The sequence below is a fragment of the Symphalangus syndactylus genome, chromosome 1, assembly GCF_028878055.3.
Source record: "Symphalangus syndactylus isolate Jambi chromosome 1, NHGRI_mSymSyn1-v2.1_pri, whole genome shotgun sequence".
Classification (NCBI taxonomy): domain Eukaryota; kingdom Metazoa; phylum Chordata; class Mammalia; order Primates; family Hylobatidae; genus Symphalangus; species Symphalangus syndactylus.
The window spans coordinates 82,381,968-82,395,610 of record NC_072423.2 but is presented as its reverse complement, the minus strand read 5'-3'; positions in this window follow the sequence as shown (position 1 = coordinate 82,395,610).

Sequence of the window (13,643 nt, the reverse complement as noted above, 5' to 3'; positions counted from 1 at the left end):
CTAGCACCGCTACTGATCTTATGACTTACTTAAAGGTGTGGCTTAGACCTTCATCCTCAAAATGTCTCCTCCCTGTTCACTATACTCATTCAGAACAGGATTTTTTTTTTTTGGACTTTCTCACTTACTATCACAATTAGAAAAGGGCATGAGGTGGAGCCAAGATGGCCGAATAGGAACAGCTCTGATCTACAGATCCCAGCATGAGTGATGCAGTAGATGGGTGATTTCTGCATTTCCATCTGAGTTACTGGGTTCATCTCACTAGGGAGTGACAGACAGTGGGTGCAGGACAGTGGGTGCAGCACACCATGCATGAGCCAAAATAGGGTGAGGCATTCCCTCACTAGGGAAGCGCAAGGGGTCAGAGAATTCCCTTTCCTAGTCAAAGAAAGGGGTGACAGATGGCACCTGGAAAATTGGGTCACTCCCACCTTAATACTGCATTTTTTCCAATGGGCTTAAAAAATGGCACACCAGGATATTATATCCCGAACCTGGCTCAGAGGGTCCTATGCCCATGGAGTCTCACTGATTGCTAGCACAGCAGTCTGAGACCAAACTACAAGGCTGCATTGAGGCTGGGGGAGGGGTGCCTGCCATTGCCCAGGCTTGATTAGGTAAACAAAGCAGCCTGGAAGCTCAAACTGGGTGGAGCCCACCACTGCTCAAGGAGGCCTGCCTGCCTCTGTAGGCTCCACCTCTGGGGGCAGGGCACAGACAAACAAAAAGACAGGAGTAACCTCTGTAGACTTAATTGTCCCTGTCTGACAGCTTTGAAGAGAGTAGTGGTTGTCCCAGCACGCAGCTGGAGATCTGAGAACGGCAGACTGCCTCCTCAAGTGGGTCCCTGAATCCCGAGCAGCCTAACTGGGAGGCACCCCCCAGAAGGGGTGGACTGACACCTCACATGGCTGGGAACTCCTCTGAGACAAAACTTCCAGAGGAACAATCAGGCAGCAGCATTTGCGGTTCACCAATATCCGCTGTTCTACAGCCACTGCTGTTCTACAGCCACTGCTGCTGATACCCAGGCAAACAGGGTCTGGAGTCGATCTCTACCAAACTCCAACAGACCTGCAGCTGAGGGTCTTGTCTGTTAGAAGGAAAACTAACAAACAGAAAGGACATCCACAAAAAACCCATCTGTACATCACCATCATCAAAGACCAAAAGTAGATAACACAACAAAGATGCAGAAAAAAACAGAGCAGAAAAACTGGAAACTCTAAAGAGCAGAGTGCCTCTCCTCCTCCAAAGGAATGCAGCTCCTCACCAGCAATGGAACAAAGCTGGATGGAGAATGACTCTGACTAGTTGAGAGAAGAAGGCTTCAGACTATCAAACAATTCCGACCTACAGGAGGAAGTTCAAACCAATGGCAAAGAAGTTAGAAGCTTTGAAAAAAACTAGATGAATGGATAACTAGAATAACCAATGAAGAGAAGTCCTTAAAGGAGCAGATGGAGCTGAAAACCAAGGCTCAAAAACTATGTGAAGAATGCAGAAGCCTCAGTAGCCGATGCGATCAACTGGAAAAAAGGGTATCAGTGATGGAAGACGAAATGAATGAAATGAAGCAAGAAGGGAAGTTTAGAGAAAAAAGAATAAAAAGAAATGAACAAAGCCTCCAAGAAACATAAGACAATATGAAAAGGCGAAATCTACGTCTGATTGGTGGACCTGAAAGGGATGGGGAGAATGGAGCCAAGTTGGAAAACACTCTGCAGGATATTATCCAGGAGAACTTCACCAATCTAGCAAGGCAGGCCAACATTCAGATTCAGGAAATACAGAGAATGCCACAAACATACTCCTCGAGAAGAGCAACTCCAAGACACATAATTGTCAGAGTTACCAAAGCTGAAATGAAGGAAAAAATGTTAAGGGCAACCAGAGAGAAACGTCGGGTTACCCACAAAGGGAAGCCAATCAGACTAACAGCTGATCTCTCGGCAGAAACTCTACAAGCCAGAAGAGACTGGGGGCCAATATTCAACATTCTTAAAGAAAAGAATTTTCAACCCAGAATTTCATATCCAGCCAAACTAAGCTTCATAAGTGAAGGAGAAATAAAATCCTTTACAGACAAGCAAATGCTGAGAGATTTTGTCACCACCAGGATTGCCCTAAAAGAGTTCCTGAAGGAAGCACTAAACATGGAAAGGAAAAACCAGTACCAGCCACTGCAAAAACATGCCAAAATGTAAAGACCATCAAGGCTAGGAAGAAACTGCATCAACTAACGAGCAAAATAACCAACTAACATAATAATGAGAGGAACAAATTCACACATAACAATATTAACCTTAAATGGAAATGGGCTAAATGCTCCAATTAAAAGACACAGACTGGCAAATTGGATAAAGAGTCAAGACCCATCAGTGTGCTATATTCAGGAAACCCACCTCATGTGCAGAGAAACACATAGGCTCAAAATAAAGGGATGGAGGAAGATCTACCAAGCAAACGGAAAACAAATAAAGGTAGGAGTTGCAATCCTGGTCTCTTATAAAACAGACTTTAAACCAACAAAGATCAAAAGAGACAAGACCACTATATAATGGTAAAGGGATCAATTCAACAAGAAGAGCTAACTATCCTAAATATATATGCACCCAATATAGGAGCACCCAGATTCATAAAGCAAGTCCTTAGTGACCTACAAAAAGACGTAGATTCCCACACAATAATAATGGGAGACTTTAACACCCTACTGTCAACATTAGACAGATCAACGAGACAGGAAGTTAACAAGGATACCCACGAATTGAACTCAGCTCTGCACCAAGTAGACCTAATAGACATCTACAGAACTATCCACCCCAAATCAGAAGAATATACATTCTTTTTGGCAGCACACCACACCTACTCCAAAATTGACCACATAGTTGGAAATAAAGCACTCTTCAGCAAATGTAAAAGAACAGAAACTATAACAAACTCTCTCTCAGACCACAGTGCAATCAAACTAGAACTCAGGATTAAGAAGCTCACTCAAAACTGCTCAACTACATGGAAACTGAACAACCTGCTCCTGAATGACTACTGGGTACATAACGAAATGAAGGCACAAATAAAGATGATCTTTGAAACCAAGGACAACAAAGACACAACATGCCAGAATCTCTGGGACACATTCAAAGCAGTGTGTAGAGGGAAATTTGTAGCACGAAATTACCACAAGAGAAAGCAGGAAAGATCCAAAATTGACACCCCAACATCACAATTAAAAGAACTAGAAAAGCAAGAGGAAACACATTCAAAAGCTAGCAGAAGACAAGAAATAACTAAAATCAGAGCAGAACTGAAGGAAATAGAGTCACAAAAACTCTTCAAAAAATTAATGAATCCAGGAGCTGGTTTTTGGAAAAGATCAACAAAATTGATAGACCGCTAGCAAGACTAATAAAGAAGAAAAGAGAGAAGAATAAAATAGATGCAAAGAAAAATGATAAAGAGGATATCACCACCTATCCCACAGAAATACAAACTACCATCAGAGAATACTACAAACAACTCTATGCAAATAAACTAGAAAATCTAGAAGAAATGGATAAATTCTTCAACACATACACCCTCGCAAGACTAAACCAGGAAGAAGTTGAATCTCTGAATAGACCAATAACAGGCTCTGAAATTGTGTCAATAATCAATAGCTTACCAACAAAAAAAGTCCAGGACCAGAAGGATTCACAACCGAATTCTACCAGAGGTACAAGGAGGAGCTGGTACCATTCCTTCTGAAACATTCCAATCAATAGAAAAACAGGGAATCCTCCCTAACACATTTTATGAGGCCAGCATCATCCTGATACCAAAGCCTGGCAGAGACACAACCAAAAAAGAGAATTTTAGACCAATATCCTTGATGAACATTGATGCAAATATCCTCAATAAAATACTAGCAAACCAAATCCAGCAGCACATCAAAAAGCTTATCCACCATGATCAAGTGGGCTTCATCCCTGGGATGCAAGTCTCATTCAACATATGCAAATCAAAAAATGTAATCCAGCATATAAATAGAACCAAAGACAAAAACCACATGATTATCTTAATAGATGCAGAAAAGGCCTTTGACAAAACTCAACAACCCTTCATGCTAAAAACTCTCAATAAATTAGGTATTGATGGGACATATCTCAAAATAATAACAGCTATCTATGGCAAACCCACAGCCAATACCATACTGAATGGGCAAAAACTGGAAGAATCCCTTTGAAAACTGGCACAAGACAGGGATGCCCTCTCTCACCACTCCTATTCAACATAGTGTTGGAAGTTCTGGCCTGGGCACTGAAGCAGGAGAAGGAAATAAATTGTATTCAATTAGGAAAAGAGGAAGTCAAATTGTCCCTTTTTGCAGATGACATGATTGTTTATCTAGAAAACCCCATTGTCTTACCCAAAATCTCCTTAAGCAGATAAACAACTTCAGCAAAGTCTCAGGATACAAAATCAATGTACAAACATCACAAGCATTCTTGTACACCAATCACAGACAAACAGAGAGCCAAATCATGAGTGAACTCCCATTCACAATTGCTTCAAAGAGAATAAAATACCTAGGAATCCAACTTACAAGGGATGTGAAGGACCTCTTCAAGGAGAACTACAAACCACTGCTCAATGAAATAAAAGAGGATACAAACAAATGGAAGAACATTCCATGCTCACGGGTCGGAAGAATCAATATTGTGAAAATGGCCATACTGCCCAAGGTAATTTATAGATTCAATGCCATCCCCATCAAGCTACCAATGACTTTCTTCACAGAATTGGAAAAAACTACTTTAAAGTTCATATGGAACAAAAAGAGCCCGCATCGCCAAGTCAATCCTAAGCCAAAAGAACAAAGCTGGAGGCATCATGCTACCTGACTTCAAACTATACTACAAGGCTACAGTAACCAAAACAGCATGGTACTTGTACCAAAACAGAGATATAGGTCAATGGAACAGAACAGAACCCTCAGAAACAATGCTGCCTATCTACAACCATCTGATCTTTGACAAATCTGACAGAAACCAGAAATGGGGAAATGATCCCCTATTTAATAAATGGTGCTGGGAAAACTGGCTAGCCATATGTAGAAAGCAGAAACTGGATCCCTTCCTTACACCTTATACAAAATTTAATTCAAGATGGGTTAAAGACTTACATGTTAGATCTAAAACCATAAGAGCTCTAGAAGAAAATCTAGGTAATACCATTCAGGATATAGGCATGGGCAAGGACTTCATGTCTAAAACACCAAAAGCAATGGCAACAAAAGCCAAAATTGACAAATGGGATCTAATTAAACTCAAGACCTTCTGCACAGCAAAAGAAACTACCATCAGAGTGAACAGGCAACCTACAAAATGGGAGAAAATTTTGGCAACCTATTATTCATCTGACAAAGGGCTAATATCCAGAATCTACAATGAACTCAAACAAATTTACAAGAAAAAAACAAACAACCCCATCAAAAAGTGGGCAAAGGACATGAACAGACACTTCTCAAAAGAAGGCATTTATGAGGCCAAAAAACACATGAAAAAATTCTCATCATCACTGGCCATCAGAGAAATGCAAATCAAAACCACAGTGAGATACCATCTCACACCAGTTAGAATGGCCATCATTAAAACATCAGGAAACAACAGGTGCTGGAGAGGATGTGGAGAAATAGGAAGACTTTTACACTGTTGGTGGGACTGTAAACTAATTCAACCATTGTGGAAGTCAGTGTGGCAATTCCTCAGGGATCTAGAATTAGAAATACCATTTGACCCAGCAATCCCATTACTGGGCATATACCCAAAGGATTATAAATCATGCTGCTATAAAGACATATGCACAGGTATGTTTATTGTGGCACTATTCACAATAGCAAAGATTTGGAACCAACCCAAGTGTCCAACAATGATAGACTGGATTAAGAAAATGTGGCACATATACACCATGGAATACTATGCAGCCATAAAAAATGATGAGTTCATGTCCTTTGTAGGGACATGGATGTAGCTGGAAACTATCATTCTCAGCAAACTATCACAAGGACAAAACACCAAACACTGCATGTTCTCACTCACAGGTGGGAATTGAACAATGAGAACACGTGGACACAGGAAGGGGAACATCACACTCTGGGGACTGTTGTGGGGTGGGGGGAGGGGAGAGGGACAGCATTAGGAGATATACCTAATGCTAAATGACGAGTTAATGGGTGCAGCACACCAACATGGCACATGTATACAAATGTAACAAACCTGCACGTTGTACACATGTACCCTAAAACTTAAAGTATAATAATAATAAAATTAAAAAGAAAAAGAAAAGTGCATGACAAGACGTGCCCATGTCAGTCACCTGGAAGGTGAAAATATCATTGCCTGCTACAATTGTGTTATAACACCTCCATTCCACATCATAATCAGGTCAATTACCTCTGCCACAGTTTCTGAAAGAACCTTTTCTCAATGGCTACAGAGACCCACCCTTCTTGTGATAGGAGAGTGAGATTAAATACAACATTTGACACACCAGATACTATGAACAAAAAATAGAGCTCCTTCATTAAATAATCAATTTTATCCACTTACCATGAAGCTTTATATAGCATTGAATTTTACACTTATGTCACCCAACAAATAAATACCCTTATATTTCAAAATAGTTTGAGTTTTCTGTTGTTTGTAACAAAAACATCTTAAATAAAACATACTCTATGTAAATATGTATAGGAAACTGAAGTAATATATAAATTCTACTATTTATTTACCTATGTATATATTTGAAACAGTACCACTTTTTTATTGTTATAACCTTTTAATCTATTTTATCCAGAATAGCTCATTATTCTTTCAAAATTTAATTGCAATTTCCATCTCTTTATGCTTCGAGATGAACTTTTAGAATCAAAGGAATAACATGAATAGTTCAGTTCCACGTAGAAAAAAGGCAAAATATGTTTAATATTTTCCCCATGGATATATACTTAGCACACTACCATGAATTGGTGAAATAAAATTTACACACAAATCTAATCAAAATAAATACATTCATTTTGATTTGATTAATTAATTCATTAATAACATCTTAATAGTTGATTCCTCAGAAGAAGCTTTGAGGAGTATGGGAGCCACAGCAACATACCACTAGTCTAGTTTAATCGATCAGTCTAGCCAAAATACAGAATTTGGACTAATCAGGCAAGTTCCATGGAACAAAATGGTCCATGATCATCAGAGACATTTTAGAAACCTTATCAAATATACCATATATTTCATATCCTAGTAACACAAAAGAAATGACAATGACTCTTTTTAAGAAAGGAATAGAAAGCCTTTGTCCCAGGATTTTCATGTAGCCACTTGGATATATGAGATGAATGCCGTATAATGATGGGAAGAATAGAGACATACTCCATTACGTCAACCAAAACTGTAAAGACTAAGGTGCTAAAACAATAGCAGAATCACTGCTTTAAATAGCTTTAAAGAGTACTTTTTAGGGCCAAGAACCACAACAGAACTTGTAGGGTTATTACAAAAGACCAGTAGTCATAGCTCCTAGTGATGTCAAGTGGATTTATCTTTATTAAACTTTAAATGACACGTTGAGATTTACTTAGCCTGTGATCCAAGCCATAGATGAAAACACCATCAGGCTACTGAAACAAGTCATGGCCTACCAATTTGATTCCCCAAATCTCTTGGAATCAAAGTAGAAATGTCCTTATGGCCAGTTGGCATAAATGAGCTAAGAAGTCATCACATAGGCCGGGCACAGTGGCCCACACCTGTAATCGACAGCACTTTGGTAAGCCATGGTGGGCAGATGCCTGAAGTTAGGAGTTAAAGACCAGCCTGATCAACATGACAAAACCTCTTCTCTACTAAAATTACAAAAATTAGCTGGGCGTGGTGGTGCATGTCTGTAATCTCAGTTACTCAGGAGGCCGAGGCAGGAGAATACCTTGAGTCCGGGAGGTGGAGATTGCAATGAGCCAAGGTGGTACCACTGCACTCCATCCTGGGTGACAGAGTGAGACTCTGTCTCAAAAACAAACAGACAAAAAGAAGTACCTCACATGCACATATTATACTCCTTACAAACCACATAATAATGGCTTAATCAAAAAGATAAATTCGGTTTATATAGGTAACAGTTAAATGGAAAAACCATGCCAGATGGGAAAGGAGCACACAGATGGGTGATAACGCCTAGAATGGACATAATTATTCTTTCCCCAAGACAATATCTTGTTTCGAGAGAATAAAACCCTTGTTTTATTTTCATATGTGACATGAAGTCAGCTAATGCCAGGAAAGGACAATGAATCCCTTCTCACTTGAATGGGAGAACTAAACTGAAGTTATTTCACGCTCTGTCTGAGAATTGTATTATTTGTTTTGAAATGTACAATGCAGTAAATTCTTCTGTTGATAAAACTGCATGAGAACAAAGTAGAACTATAAAAAGGTGAAGATGATAAAAGATAAAGAAATAAAAGGAGTAGCCCAATTGGTAAAGGACGTCTAAAAGGGCTATCATATAATCCGTAATTCTGGGATGCAGACATTATTGCTGAGACATGGAACTTCTTGAGTTTCAACAGAAAGCTGAAACATTTACTATGTCACTCTATTATAGCAGAAATTGAACTTTAAACTCTTTTCCAACATCCCTTGCACTAGCAAATTGCTGAAATTTCTTCTCACTCTTTCAGTCTTTTACTTATTTTGTGTTGAGGGGAGAGCTAAATGTAGTCGCAACCTGCCTTACGCAATTCAGTAATAAGCTCAGTACTGGATGGATGAGCTAGGTCATAGACAGCAGACCTGTTATTATAAGAAATGCAAAAAAAAAAAAGTTCCTCAGGCTGAAAAACACAATATTACATATAAATTATAATTTATAGAAAAGAATTAAGAAAGTAGAGATAATGCATAGGCATTAGAGATTCTTTTTCTTTCTTTTTTAGTTGTTTTATAAAAATTGTTCAAACAAAATTCATAAATAATATATTCAGAAGTTAATAACATGCAGCAGTAAAACATAAAACAATTTCAAAGAGCTGTTAGATGTTAATTAGAATGACACTTTCAAAAGATTCTTCATTTCTATTGAGAAACTGAGTTCTGCCCACAGCCATCTTGGAAGTGGATCCTTCCTCAGCCAAGCCTTCATGTGAGACTATAGTGCCAACCAGACGATGATTACAGATTTGTAAGAGACCCTGAAGCACTGGAGCCAGCTAAGCCATCCTTAGTTTCCTGATCTTCAAAAATTGAGACATAATAAGTACATAGCATTTCCAGTCTAAGTTTTAGAGTAACTTTTATATGGGAATAAACAGCTCATTTGAAAAATCTTCAAATATTTGGAATCTTGGCAATAACTTTTTATAACCTATGAATCAAAGTAAAAGTTATAATAGAAATAAGCAAATATTTAGAATTCAACACTAAAATATATCAAAATGTGTGAGATGTAATTAAAATAGTACTGAGAGAAAAATTTATAGCTATGTGTTATGTAACTATATATAGCTATGAGTGTTATCTTAAAAGTGTTATATATGTGTGTGTTATAGATTAAAAATAAATGTTTAAAAGCATCCATCTGAGCTTTCACCTTAAGAAGAGTAAATTAAAGCCAAGTTAAGTAAAAGAAAGGACATGATAAATATAAGATCAAAAATCAATAAAATGGGAAACATTAGTGAAAATCAAAACAGACAAAAGTTGGTGCTTTTATAATAAAATTGATAAACTTCTAGAAAGAATGATCAAGAAAGAGAAAAGAAATAGAAATTCAAGTTACCAACATCAGAAATTTTAAACAATCATCTTCAAATAGATCCTTTAGACTTTAAAGTGATAGAAAATAATTGTTATGAAAAACATTATTTTAATTAATTTGACAGCTTAGATAAAAGGGTAAAATGTAGGGAAAACCCAGCCTTCTGAAAATGACCCCAAAACGAATTGAAAACCTAAATACTCCTCTATCCCTCAAAGTAATGAACTATTCTTGTTTGTAGATAATTTGATAATGTCTCATAAAACACTAAAGAATCTACAGAGATGACAAGAAATAAGTGGCAAATTTAGCATGTTTATAGGACTCAAATGCCAAATGAAAGAATCAATTGCATTTATATATACTAAGAGCAATAACAATTGAAATTTTTTAATTAAAAATTTGTGAAATCACCTGGACACATAAATAATTGGGAACAGATGAGTACGATCTTACAATAATAACTACAAAATTTTTCAAACATAAATATTTAAAACACCAAGTAGATGTATTGTATTCAAGAATTAGAAAACCCACTATTGTTAAGATGTTAATTCAGTCCAAGATGATTTATAGATCCAACTCAGTCTGAATAAAACTTCCAACATGTGCCTTTTCAGATGTAGAAAATTGTTCTGCACATTGCTCTGCAAAGTGACTTTGCCACTTCCCCGTCAAGGGTTATCATCTGTTTCTGTAACATTTCAAATCTGGGATGGTCATGTGACCACTCTAAACAATAGAAGATGTTGCAACTGACATTGTGCCAGTTTTGGACATAGCCCTTAATTGTCCTGACGTCTTCTACTTTCTAACCTGCAGATCTCTTAGTGCCACGTAAAAAGGCTGACTATCCTGTTGGAGAGACCTTGTGGTCCTTCTTCTAAATGGACCAGAGGAAGTACTCAGTGGATCTCTTCCTGTCATCACTTACAAGATATTAAAAATACAAAGTAAGCTTTCCTGGACCCTACAGATGACCCAGCTATCAGCTGAATAACAATAAGTGACTACAGTCCATGCCATATGAAGCAGAAGAAATACCCAGCCAGCAACTGCCTGAATTCCTAGCCCATAAAATTTAAAGATAAAATAAAATGGTGATTGTTTTAAAGTCACAAAAACTGTGGAGTCTTGTACAATGCAGGAAGAGAAGACCAGAATAAAAAGTGGCACCTGTAAGTGTGGTGTTTCCATAACAACAATCTAAAACATGTAGCACAGGCTTTAATATCAGAAGCCACATGACACCTAAAAGGGTCTCCTGGACAGTGTAAGTGAATGCTGAAAAGACAGAAGTAAATAGGAGAAAAAAAGAAAAAAAAGTGACTCCGTATCTAGTGCCAGAAAGGAAGGTTTGGTGATATTGCCACCTCTAGTAATGTAGAAAACAGACAGTGTACTTAAGTCAACAGGTGGATTCAGCTAAAATTTTCAAGTACAATATTGAAAGTTCAACCTGTTTCTTGTAAAAGTGTATAATATGATAAGGCATAGATAAAAATATGAATTAAAAGAGTAACTTGAATTTTCAGGCAAAATGTACAAGAAAAATGAAAGAGCCAAAACGTGCCAGTTTCAAAAATCAAACTGGTTTCCCTTTCCAGTCTCTCCAAAGATCTAAAAACTCGATGTAAACAATGTCACCTAGCTTCTGATATTAAAGCCAATGCCACATACTTTAAATGTCAAAATAAATATCATCTCAAAGTCGTCAATGGAAGATTCTTTGAGAAGACTTCAGAAAGATTTTTAAATGTGTCTCTTTTTTTTTTTTTTTTTTTTTGAGACGGAGTCTCGCTCTCTCACCCAGGCTAGAGTGCACATAAACCCTACCACTTAAACAAAAATAATTCTAAGGCTCTTATGGTAATTATCCCACTGCACACACACAAACTTTCAGCTCAAACCCAGGAAGAGTCAGTTGCAAATATATTTGTGAATATGCCTCTTTTATAATGTTGTAAATGCCAATAAAAAACACATATATATTACAAAGTTTTTAAGGAAATTGCACTGAAGGAAGCATCTTAGCCTTTCCTTGTGAAAACAAGTGTCTGGTTTTGGTTACCTGCTCCTCTCTTCATCAATTGTATGCTGAGAATGTGAAAGAAAAACACTATCTCTAGTTTATAGATCTGAAAATAGAGAAGAATCAGAATAAAAGAGCTGTACATTTGAAATTACACCCAAAGAGCTTTGTCCACACTCATTCTAGATATACAATTTGAGATCTTGGATGTCAAATTGAGGCCATGATGGGACTACATGTTAAATGTGCTGGGAGCTCCTAAATCCTGCTTTCCCAATCTAGGATCCCTGAATTGCCATTATACATCTGATAATCTCACTCATAGGCCATTACCACCAGAAGGAAGACCTTAGCACCACCAAATGGGTGTTCTGTAAAGAGCTGGCCCATGCAAGCTAGGAAAGAAATAGTGTTCTTTTTTTTTTTTTTTATCACAGAGCCACCTCCCAGCAGGGGTTGACAGACACTTCACACAGGAGAGCTCCGGCTGGCATCTGCGAGGTGCCCCTATGGGTGGAAGCTTCCATAGCAAGGAACAGGCAGCAATCTTTGCTGTTCTGCAGCCTCTGCTGGTGATACTCAGGCAAACAGGGTCTGGAGTGGACCTCTAGAAAACTGCAGCAGACCTGCAGAAGAGGAGCCTGACTGTTAGAAGGAAAACTAACAAAGAGAAAGGAATAGCATAATATCAACAAAAAGGACATCCACACAGAAACCCCAGAAAACTGGATGGAGAATAAGTTTGATGAATTGACAGAAGTAGGCTTCAGAATGTGAGTAATAACAATCTGCTTCAAGCTAAAATAGTATGTTGTAACCCAATGCAAGGAAGCTAAGAACCTTGAAAAAAGGTTAAAGGAATTGCTAACTAGTATAACCAGTTTAGAGAAGAACACAAATGACCTGATGGAGCTGAAAAATACAGCAAGAGAACTTCATAAATCATACACAAATATCAATAGCTGAATCAAACAAACAGAAGAAAGGATATCAGAGATTGAAGATCAACTTAATGAAATAAAGTGTGAAGACAATATTAGAGAAAAAAGAAGGAAAAGAAATGAACAAAGACTCCAAGAAACAGGAGACTATGTGAAAAGACCAAACCTATGTTTTACTGGTGTACCTGAAATTGATGAGGATAATGGAACCAAGTTGGAAAACACTCTTCAGGATATTATCTAAGAGAACTTCCCCAACATAGCAAGACAGGCCAACATTGAAATTCAGGAAATACAGAGAACACCACAAAGATACTCCTTGACAAAAGCAACCCAAAGACACATAATCATCAGATTCAGCAAGGTCAAAATGAAAGAAAAGAGTTAAGGGCAGCGAGAAAGAAAGGTCAGGTTACCCACAAAGGGAAGCCCATCAGACAAACAGCAGATCTCTCAGCAGAAACCCTACAAGCCAGAAGAAAGTGGGGGCCAATATTCAACATTCTTAAAGAAAAGAGAATTTCATATCCAGCCAAACTAAGCTTCATAAGTGAAGGGGAAATAAAATCCTTTACAGACAAGCAAATGCTGAGAGATTCTTTACCACCAGGCCTGACAAGAGCTCCTGAAGGAAGCACTAAACCTGGAAAGGAAAAACTGGTACCAGCCACTGCAAAAACAAACCAAAATGTAAAGACCATGGACATTAGGAAGAAACTGCCTCAACTAATGGGAAAAATAATCAGCTAGCATCATAATAAGAGGATCAAATTCAAACATAACAATATTAACCTTAAACATAAATGGGCTAAATGCCCCAGTTAAAAGACACAGACTTGAAACTGGATAAAGAGACATGACCCATCAGTGTGCTG